General features: G+C 38.9%; 1 long non-coding RNA gene across 1 annotated transcript in view; it reads left to right on the top strand.

Annotated features, from left to right (window-relative positions):
* LOC144307673 (uncharacterized) overlaps window positions 1-12,019 on the top strand; it is a 96,983-nt gene that overhangs the window by 63,173 nt on the left and 21,791 nt on the right. The window lies entirely within an intron of this gene.

Genomic DNA, 12,019 nt, shown 5'->3' with positions numbered 1-12,019 from the left:
GTGCACATGCTTCAATCATTTGATCACACCAATCTCAACTCTCTCTTGCCCACCACAATAAATGCTTGTTTTTTTTTTCTTTAGAGGCCCTTCTGTAATTTAAATAAATATTTCTACCTTAGAAGCCTGTGCTTTTTCTGCAGATCATACATCCCTTATGCTCCCAGAATTCCAGTTTCTGTATCTTTAAAATGAGAATGAGGCTGTTATCAAACATCAATAGCTGTGAAAATTTGGAAAGAGAGATAGAAAGAGAGGGAGAGGGAAAGAAGGAGAGAGAAAGAGATGAAAGGATGGGAGAAATAAAAGCTAAGACTTAATTACCAATTCAGTGATAAACAATCTTACTATGATGAAATTTCTTCTCTTTTGAATAGCATATGAAATAAAAAAAAACTAAATTGAACTAATATTTGTGAGTTACTAATGAAATCATTAACTTTTTACTACTTTTGTAAGGAGTCATCTTCTCAAAGCATTGTTACTATAGGAGACAATGTTTCTTGACCAAGTGATGAAGGTACAGTTAGTACATGGTGTATCTGCTTTAGCTACTTCTTCTGGTGACCATTTTCTAAAAACAAAATTGATCTCTAATATAATGTCTAATAAATGTCCTATCTGTAGTAGTCTTAAAACTACAGGACAAAGGACTTGCAGCTACCAATGCAGTACATTTTAGCATATCCTGCCTTTTCTACGATCTAGCATATAAGCATATTGTTAACATTGAACTGTTTTTTCAGAACTAAATTTCAACAATTTTTTATTTACAAAAATTTTTAAAAACGTAAAGCTGTCAGTAACAAGTATATGTCAGAAATGGTTAATACTCAAGGCTCTGCACTACTACTTGGATTCTACATAGCTGTCCTCTGCTGACTTCATAGCCATTTTGAGTCTTCCTTCTGGTTCTTCATTTTCATCCTCTTCCTCTTCCATCTCCTCACCCCCAGCTTCTTGGGCCTCTTCATCAGAGTTCTTATCCTGATGTTCAGTTGCTTCTTTAGTGAAGAATGATGTGGAATTTGGGACCAGAAGGTGACAGAAAAAAATATCACAATTTAAAATCAATAGTGGCATCCTGTATTCTGCATCAGGAGTATCTGTAGAATAGAAATATGTTTTTTAAAAAAGAATAGCTGGAAATATTCCTACTGATTGATAACATTTCCATGGCCCTCAGCTTTCTGCTGTTTGATCATTTTCTTAGTGATGTTTTCTCCCTATTTCCAGATCTCAATCCCTGTACTGCTAATTATTTCTGGCCCTTGTGAGAAGGGATCAGAGTCACTTGGTCCTCACTGCATTTTGTACGTTTTTCTCAGAACTTCATTGGAAAATATGTGTTTGACTTAAAGACAAATTCTATCATGAAGTACATTTGTTCCTCAACCCCTGAAAAGTGCTCCACTACCATTTCATCATTTTCTCATATTATCTTACCAAGAGTTTACATTTTTAAAAGCTATCAACCAAAAATGAGGTATACCAGTTGTTTGCCCTTTTCCTACTGGCTCACTTTCCATTTCCTCCCACATACCCTCCTGAACACCTACTTCCTACTGACATTCACCTTCTTTGGGCTCATGAATTGCATTGATGATCTCAGATCTCAGCTCTCTTATCAAACAGAGGCTGGTAAAAATTATACTTTTTCTCAAGAGTATAAAAGCCTTTATAGAATTGGATAAATTCAACCTGAAGTTTTTTGAGAACACTGACCTGTTGCTTATGAAGCAAGCACTAAGAGTGGCCTGAAAGTAAGCCAGCTGTACCAACAGAGGCTACAAGAGCCTGAAGATGTTGCCTCCATTCGCCACCTCCATCTCCTTGGGTGCATAATCCCCTACTTTCCCAGAAAGTGGGAGCATCAGCCAGTACTTCACCCTCTCAGACCTTGACCTCCACTGGTTCCTCTGCTTTCTGGGAAGTAGCCATCTCTGTGTGTTCCTCCAGCTCCCAGGGTCAGGTTACCTCTACCAAGTACCTTCCCTCCTGGATCTTGGCTCCTGGTATGTGATTGGACCTCTTCTGGGTCCTCCACCTCCCGAGGCACCAGTCCTTCTCCGGGGTCCTCGGGCTCCCCGGAGCATCACCTGACCACCATGCAACCTGTGTGGGGCTGAGCCAGGATATGGTTGTTATCATGGACATGATAGGAAAGGGAATGGGTCACAGGTCTGAATAGGGGCCAAAATTGTACAATGGGGAACTCACAGATGCCAGAGACAATTTCAGCAACTTCCTTACCATTTTCATCTTCTTCTTTGTTCCCATAATTCTCATCCTCTTCCTCATAGCTGTTGTGCTCCTCTTCATTTTCCTCCTCCTCCTCATATTTCTCCTCTTCCTCATTCTCCTCTTCTCTGCCCCCATCCTCATCCCCTCCCTCTTCTCCCTCTTCTTCTTCCTCCTCCTCCGCCTCCACTTCTACAGGCTGTACATCCCAGTTTTCCTGGACTATAGGTTCGGCAGCGCCCTGCCACCCTCCTCCTCCCAAAGGGCTCGAACTGCCTGGAAATACCTAGGGGCTGCAGCCCTTGAGACTCCAGCCCCCCATTCTGCAGGCACTGCACCACTCCTGATGGATCCAGGATCCTGGCCCATCTCACCACTGGATCCCTTCTGCTCACCTGGGATTGGGCCTTGATTCTCTATAACAGACATGGCAGAAGAGATACAGCAGTTGGTGCCACAACTGAAGAAATGATCTAACTGCTTGACAAAGGTGGTGAAGATGGCGGTTGCCAGATTGCTGCTGAGCTGAGGCTGTTGGCAGCAGTGCCTGCTGGGAGGTGGTGGGGGCAGCAGAGAAGATGGTGGCAAAGAATAGAACGGTCTACTGTGCCTGTGGAGGTCCTGCGACAGGAAGGGCGGGGGGGGGGGCGGCTCTAAGGAGCAGCCAATTGAGGCTGCATCTGAGGCAGTGTTGGACAAGGTGGGAACTAATTTGTTGGATGGCTGACAGGAGGCAGAATTTCAAAAGGTCAACAGAAGACTGTTTCCCCTATTGCAAGCTCTAAGCTCATTTGCTGAAAGGTAAGAATTGACATGCCTAGTGTCCAATGATTTTCAAGACCCTTAGTTTCTAGAGTTTGGGTCCTTCTTCCCTTCCTTTCCAGACCTCAGAGTCCTGGATTACCTTTTAAGTCCATGTATGTTCTATCCTTTTAATTCTACTATTTCCAGCAAAACTAAAGTGTTCCAGTGTAGAGGCACTCTGCTGCATAGGGTTAATTATTCCCTGAGATGCATTTCAAGATGACTTGTGCCAATAGGGGACAGGTTCATAAAAACTTTATAGTTGAGATCTCAGCAATTGTAAAACCCTACCAGATGAGAAGGAAAAGAGAATTTGGACATTTTAACATTATTAAAGCTATTTAGAAAAAATATACAATTGAAATGAACGCAGTCAGAACAGAGTTGAAGAGATGTTAAAAACCAGAGCTAGATGGTGTTTAATGAACAGTGCTAAATTTACTTCAAGCCTCCAAAGAATGAACTCCTTTTGAAGGACCAGGCTTTTAAAGGACCAAGCATGAAGGCAGTCTTCCTAGAATGATTTCTGAGTCAACAATCTTAAGACGTTTTGTTGCATTCAGCCCCACTTAGCCAAGATCTGAAGTGTAAATAATTCTTAAAATTATGAAGAAATCAACACCCATTTTAAACTGATTCCATTTACTGTTGTTACCAGGCAAGAAGCACTAAAAAAGAATTCCTGATGAATCATTTGGGTTCAGACATACTTCTCCCTATCCTAATTATGTAGCAACAACTCATATCTCTGCACGGTAATCAGAGTCAACTTGCCCCAATACTATATAAACTTTCTTTGCCTGCTGATCCACTACCATGAAGACTAAAGTGACCAGGTGGGAGTTGTAGCTTCAAGTTCAGTAGAACCCAACCTGGTTACCTTAACCAGAAGCAGTCTCTATTGGAACCCAGAACATTGGCTGTGGCAGACCCTAAAGTTTAATAGACATTTCCTTCTTGTAAATATTCTTGCTAAATGATTCTATTCCATGATAAAATTGTGTATCCTAATTGTCATATAAACCAGAAGGTAACCATGATGTTTAAACTGTTGACAGCTTCCTATGGTCATCAAAATGTGAAAATTGATTTTCCCAGTGAGAGCCTTAATCCATACTTCAGCCACTTACACCCCTTTCCAAAATAAAGATTGAATAGACATTATTAAAGACAAGAAGCTCAACACGAGGTAGTGTGGAGTGAAAGACCTCATATAATGGGTTAGGTAGGTAGTCAGTATAGGGTGGGTAGCAGATTTGGTTTCCTTTCAAAAACACAAACCACTGAGATTCTAGTCTTATAATTTAACTTCCTTGGAGACTAGCATAACTGATACTACATTAAGTAGCAGTCTCAAAGATAACATAGCCCCAAATATGCACCCATCATTAGGTTGACTCTAGGGTTTGACAGAGAAGGAAAATAAGTTTCGAAGATGGACAAAATGCAAACAGGCTGCCTCTCTCCACTTCCAAACAAAAACCACAAACTGAATGGTGAGTCACCTAAAATCCCTACTATCAAACCCTGATATTAATCAGTTTTTTGGCAGTCCATACCTCCGCTCAATATCTCATTTCCAGGCATAATACACTACATTCTGTTAGTGTAAAAATTTGTCACATCAATTGAAAGATTATCCTTTTCATTCATAGGCACATTAAGTTTATCCTCAGAGTCGTAGGCTTAAAATAGCACTATTATTCCTCAAGATGCTAGAAATGTATGAATGAATGAAGTGGTAGAAAAATATTAAATAATGATAGATATGATTTTAATGAAAAAGCAATATCTGAGTAATATATGGAAATAAGTTTCTAATCGTGATAAATATCCTTCAAGTAGCAAGTGGGGATTTTCTGGTAATAACAATCCCTTGGGCTTCCATGAATCCAGGAATGTCTGTGCAGATGGAGTGCCCAGGGAATCTTGGTCACCTTGGAATAATATTAGAAAGTATATAGAAAGGAAACATAGTGAGCTGTTTCCAAATTCAATAATTCATAGCTATTTCCAAAGGCAATCTTTGGAACAATGTACATGAGGATGGTAGCAAAATAAAAATGATTCTTGGAAAGACATCTATTTTTGACAAAGTGATCTATGCTCTACTGAACATAGAAATTATGGAAATTATGTTCCTAAAGCAAAGGAAACCCCTGCATACTGCCAATAAGTAGGGATGCTCAGATATAGTTATCTTAGAATGGTCATAAGCAATGACTCAAAAAATCAAATGTATGTAAGGCTGATGAGGACCTGATAAACACATCATTACTGGGGAAAGTAAAATAGCCTCTGTAATATTGGATTATTTAGAATAGAAAGACAGAGCTGTAGTATGACACAGCTTTCTTGGATTAAAAAGCAAAGTGGAAGAACCTTCTATGTTCATTTCTAAGGACTCTACTACAAGAAGAAGCCATCCTATTTCCCAGATGACACACAGGAGAAGGCCACACTGGATCAGAATTAAACCTGAAACTAAAATTAATGAAGGTCATCATTAGGTTCTTAGTGATGAAAAATAGAAGACAAATATTAAGAATCATTATTGACCCTCTATAGTTTGCCAAGAGAGCAATATAGTGGAGTGGTTGCATGTTTAATGATTCTGTCAGGAAAAAAAGACAGATGTGGGTTTCAGTGTCAGAGTTGAAACTTATAAACTATATAACTTAGTGTAATCTTTACCTTCTATAAATGTATATTTCTTATCTGTTGAAAAAGAATAATATTAATGCTAACACCATAGAGTTGATGAAAGTACATAATATAACATACAGAGAGAATAGCCCTGAACATTCTTTTAAATAAAGTAATGGCAGAAAGTTTAAAAAATCAATAATCTAATTGTGCACATTAAGAAGCCTAGATAAAGAAGAGCAAATTAATACCAGAGTAATGTGGGATCCCTGGGTGGCGCAGCGGTTTAGCGCCTGCCTTTGGCCCGGGGCGCGATCCTGGAAACCCAGGATTGAATCCCACGTCGGACTCCCGGTGCATGGAGCCTGCTTCTCTCTCTGCCTCTCTCTCTCTCTCTCTCTCTCTGTGTGTGTGTGACTATCGTAAATAATAAATAAAAAATTTGAAAGAAAAAAAAATACCAGAGTAATGTAAAAAAGACATTATAGAGCTAATAAGAAGCATATTATCAGTTTTCTGATAAGCTAACATTATTTGTTTTCTTGAGAACATAAATAAAATTCATTAAGCCCTGCTTGACTAATTAAGAAAGACAGAAAATACTAATTACCAATATCAAGAATGAAGGAGGGGATATTTCTACAGATTCTTTAAACACTCAAATAATAAAAACAGAATATAGGAACAATTTTATGCCAATAAATTTTGATAACATAAAGACATAGAAAATAACATAAAGACATGGAAAACAGAATTTTAGAAAACTAACACAAGGATTGGAAATCTTATCAGTGATGTATCTACAAAAATTTGAATTTCTAATTTTAGAAATGTTTCCTGGTAATGGTACAGGGAGATGGAACTGGGGTAGAGCCCAGTGGACTTCCCAGGTAGGAGAGATGGAGCTAAGTATTTGAAGAAACCAGGGTGACTACAGATTGTAGAACAAAATACACAAGAAGAGAAATCTCCACAAAGAGAAGCTACTAATTCTTTAGAAAGTCCCTTGAATATTAAAAATAGTAACCAGAACATGTACATAAAACTAACCCAGGCTGGTGGGGAAAAAAATGGAGGTATAAGAGGATGCTTTCCAGGCAAAGGGAGTAAATGCCTGTTCCCACAAGCCGGACTGGAATTTCTTATAATTCACTGGTTATTCAGCTGAATCCACAGGAAAGTCTTGCTTCAGTAAGAAGAAATGATTAGCCCTAGATGGAGAATAGCTCCGAATCCACCCTACAGAATCACAAAAGCAATTTATGAAATAAACTGTTTCCAAGTAACTTAAATGTAACTTAGAGCAAATCCAAGAATATGTACAGAAATTTGAAAATATCCACCACCCACCAAAATAAATTGCACAACAGACATCCATTTAATAATTAAATAGACATTCAATGGTCCAGTAAAACACGATCCATAATGAGAATAATGAATACCTCCAAACCAACTCAGAATTGACATTAGAATTGTTTATCTATATTCTGTATGTTCAATTAGATAGAGATATGGAAGATATTTTTTAAAATGAAAATGGAAGATCTATAGATGAAAACTATCATGTTTGAGATTAAAAATGCAATGGATCCCAAATCAAAATCCCAGCAAGTTATTTTGTGACTATCAACGAAATGATCCCAATTTTATATGGAGAGGCAACACAATCTTGAAGAACAAAGTTGGAGGGCTGACACAACCAAACTTCAAAACTGTATAGTTTCAGTACTCAAAAGCCTACGGTATTGATGAAGGAATGGACAAAGGATCAGTGGAACAGATAGACAATAGATAGACCCATACATATAGTGAACTAACATTTGACAAAGGACCAAAAGCAATACAATGGAGAAAAGATAAAGTCTTTTTCAAAAAATGGTGCTGGAACAACTGGACACTCAAATGCAAATAATAATAATAATAATAATAATAATAATAATAATAATAAATGAACCTAGATTAAAAATTAACTCAGAGGCACCAGGGTGGCTCAGTGCTTGAGCATCTGCCTTTGGCTCAGGTTGTGATCCTGAGGTCCTGGAATCAAGTCCTGCATCAGGCTCCCCACAGGGAGTCTGCTTCTCCCTCTGCTTATGTCTCTGCCTCTCTGTATCTCTCGTGAATAAATAAAATATTTTTTAAAAAATTAACTCAAAGTTAATCATAGAACTAAAAGAGCTGAGCAGATCAGCGGACCCACCCCCGGAGCATCCAGGCGCCTGCAGACAGAGAGCTCTGTAGTTACTGCGGGAGCTGAATCCAGGGCTCCAGAGCTGGCCGCCCCCACTGTGGTTGTTCCTCCTGGGGCCTCAGGGGGTAAACAACCCACACTGAGCCCTGCACCAGGCAGGGGACAGAGCAGCGCCCCCAAGTGCTAACACCTAAAAATCAGCACAACAGACCCCTCCCCCAGAAGACCAACTAGATAGACAAGTTCCAGGGTAAGTCAAGGGACTTAAAGTATATGGAAACAGAAGATACTCCCCCTTGGCTCTTTTTTTTTTTTTTTTTTTTTTGCTTTTTAATTTCTGTTTGCTTCCACCACCTTTATTTTCCTTTCTTTCTTTTTCTTTCATTTTCATCTCTTTTTTTCTTTTTTCTTTTTTCTTTTTCTCTTTTCTTTCCTTCTTTCTCTCCTCTTTTTTTCTCCTTTTCCCAATAAAACTTGTTTTTAGCCACTCTGCACTGAGCAAAATGACTAGAAGGAAAACCTCACCTCAAAAGAAAGAATCAGAAACAGTCCTCTCTCCCACAGAGTTACAAAATCTGGATTACAATTCAATGTCAGAAAGCCAATTCAGAAGCACTATTATACAGCTACTGGTGGCTCTAGAAAAAAGCATAAAGGACTCAAGAGACTTCATGACTGCAGAATTTAGATGTAATCAGGCAGAAATTAAAAATCAATTGAATGAGATGCAATCCAAACTAGAAGTCCTAACGACGAGGGTTAACGAGGTGGAAGAATGAGTGAGTGACATAGAAGACAAGTTGATGGCAAAGAGGGAAACTGAGGAGAAAAGAGACAAACAATTAAAAGACCATGAAGACAGATTAAGGGAAATAAACGACAGCCTGAGGAAGAAAAACCTATGTTTAATTGGGGTTCCCGAGGGCGCCAAAAGGGACAGAGGGCCAGAATATTTATTTGAACAAATCATAGCTGAAAACTTTCCTAATCTGGGAAGGGAAACAGGCATTCAGATCCAGGAAATAGAGAGATCCCCCCCTAAAATGAATAAAAACCATTCAACACCTCGACATTTAATAGTTAAGCTTGCAAATGCCAAAGATAAAGAGAAGACCCTTAAAGCAGCAAGAGACAAGAAATCCCTGACTTTTATGGGGAGGAGTATTAGGGTAACCACAGACCTCTCCACAGAGACCTGTCAGGCCAGAAAGGGCTGGCAGGATATATTCAGGGTCCTAAATGAAAGAACATGCAACCAAGAATACTTTATCCAGCAAGGCTCTCATTCAGAATGGAAGGAGAGACAAAGAGCTTCCAAGACAGGCAGGAACTTAAAGAATATGTGACCTCCAAACCAGCTCTGCAAGAAATTTTAAGGGGGACTCTTAAAATTCCCCTTTAAGAAGAAGTTCAGTGGAACAATCCACAAAAACAAGGATTGAATAGATATCATGATGACACTAAACTCATATCTTTCAATAGTAACTCTGAACGTGAACGGGCTTAATGACCCCATCAAAAGGCACCCAGGGTGTCAGACTGGATTAAAATAGCAGGACCCATCTATTTGCTGTCTACAAGAGACTCATTTTAGACAGAAGGACACCTACAGCCTGAAAATAAAAGGTTGGAGAACCATTTACCATTCAAATGGTCCTCAAAAGAAAGCAGGAGTAGCCATCCTTATATCAGATAAACTAAAATTTACCCCGAAGACTGTAGTGAGAGATGAAGAGGGACACTATCTCATACTTAAAGGATCTATCCAACAAGAGGACTTAACAATCCTCAATATATATGCCCCGAATGTGGGAGCTGCCAAATATATAAATCAATTAATAACCAAAGTGAAGAAATACTGAGAATTTAATAATACACTTATACTTGGTGACTTCAATCTAGCTCTTTCTATACTCGATAGGTCTTCTAAGCACAACATCTCCAAAGAAACATGAGCTTTAAATTATACACTGGACCAGATTGTTTTCACAGATATCTACAGAACTTTACATCCAAACTCAACTGAATACACATTCTTCTCAAGTGCACATGGAACTTTCTCCAGAAGAGACCACATACTGGGTCACAAATCGGGTCTGAACCGATGCCAAAAGATTGGGATTGTCCCCTGCATATTCTCAGACCATAATGCCTTGAAATTAGAACTAAATCACAACAAGAAGTTTGGAAGGACCTCAAACACGTGGAGGTTAAGGACCATCCTGCTGACAGATGAAAGGGTCAACCAGGAAATTAAGGAAGAATTAAAAAGATTCATGGAAACTAATGAGAATGAAGATACAACCGTTCAAAATCTTTGGGATGCAGCAAAAGCAGTCCTAAGGGGGAAATACATCGCAATACAAGCATCCATTCAAAAACTGGAAAGAACTCAAATACAAAAGCTAACCTTACACCTAAAGCACCTAGAGAAAAAACAACAAATAGATCCTACACCCAGGAGAAGAAGAGAGTTAATAAAGATTCAAGCAGAACTCAACGAAATCGAGACCAGAAGAACTGTGGAACAGATCAACAGAACCAGGAGTTGGTTCTTTGAAAGAATTAATAAGATAGATAAACCATTAGCCAGCCTTATTAAAAAGAAGAGAGAGAAGACTCAAATTAATAAAATCATGAATGAGAAAGGAGAGATCACTACCAACACCAAGGAAATACAAACGATTTTAAAAACATATTGTGAACAGCTATACGCCAATAAATTAGGCAATCTAGAAGAAATGGACGCATTCCTGGAAAGCCACAAACTACCAAAACTGGAACAGGAAGAAATAGAAAACCTGAACAGGCCAATAACCAGGGAGGAAATTGAAGCAGTCATCACAAACCTCCCAAGACACAAGAGTCCAGGGCCAGATGGCTTCCCAGGGGAATTCCATCAAACGTTTAAAGAAGAAATCATACCTATTCTCCTAAAGCTGATTGGAAAGATAGAAAGAGATGGAGTACTTCCAAATTCGTTCTATGAGGCCAGCATCACCTTAATTCCAAAACCAGACAAAGACCCCACCAAAAAGGAGAATTACAGACCAATATCCCTGATGAACATGGATGCAAAAATTCTCAACAAGATACTAGCCAATAGGATCCAACAGTACATTAAGAAAATTATTCACCATGACCAAGTAGGATTTATCCCCGGGACACAAGGCTGGTTCAACACTCGTAAAACACTCAGTGTGATTCATCATATCAGCAAGAGAAAAACCAAGAACCATATGATCCTCTCATTAGATGCAGAGAAAGCATTTGACAAAATACAGCATCCATTCCTGATCAAAACTCTTCAGAGTGTAGGGATAGAGGGAACATTCCTCAACATCTTAAAAGCCATCTGTGAAAAGCCCACAGCAAATATCATTCTCAATGGGGAAGCACTGGGAGCCTCTCCCCTAAGATCAGGAACAAGACAGGGATGTCCACTCGCACCACCTCTATTCAACATAGTACTGGAAGTCCTAGCCTCAGCAATCAGACAACAAAAAGACATTAAAGGCATTCAAATTGGCAAAGAAGAAGTCAAACTCTCCCTCTTCGCCGATGACAGGGGTGGTGGAAGAGGAGGAGGGCGGGGGGTGGGGGTGAATGTGTGACGGGCACTGAGGGGGGCACTTGACGGGATGAGCACTGGGTGTTATTCTGTATGTTGGTAAATTGAACACCAATCAATAAATTTATTATTAAAAAAAAATAAAATGAAGGACAATAGAATAAAAGCTGGGAGGGGAGATGTGAAAGTGTACTACTGTGAGGCTATTATATGTGATGTAGTAAAATATCACTTGAATGTAGACCATGTTAAGTTAAAGATACATACTATAATCTCTAAAGCAGCCGCTATAATAACAAAACAGAGTTATAGCTAAGAAATCAACAAAGGAGGTAAAATAAAATCATAAATATAATCTGAAAAAAAGGCAGAATAAAAGTAAAATGGGAATAAGGATCGGTTTGGACATTACAACCAAGAACAGGATAATAGACTTAACTATATCAATAACTACATGAAGGTTAATGATCTATACACTCCAACTAAAATGCAGGATTGTCAGATTGCGTAAAAAAGCAAGACCCCGCTACATGCTGCCTACAAAAAATACTTTATATACCTTATAT

Source organism: Canis aureus, chromosome X (genome assembly GCF_053574225.1).
Source record: "Canis aureus isolate CA01 chromosome X, VMU_Caureus_v.1.0, whole genome shotgun sequence".
Taxonomy (NCBI): Eukaryota; Metazoa; Chordata; class Mammalia; order Carnivora; family Canidae; genus Canis; species Canis aureus.
Note: the sequence above shows the minus strand (reverse complement) of the source record. Positions and strands in the feature narration are given on the sequence as shown.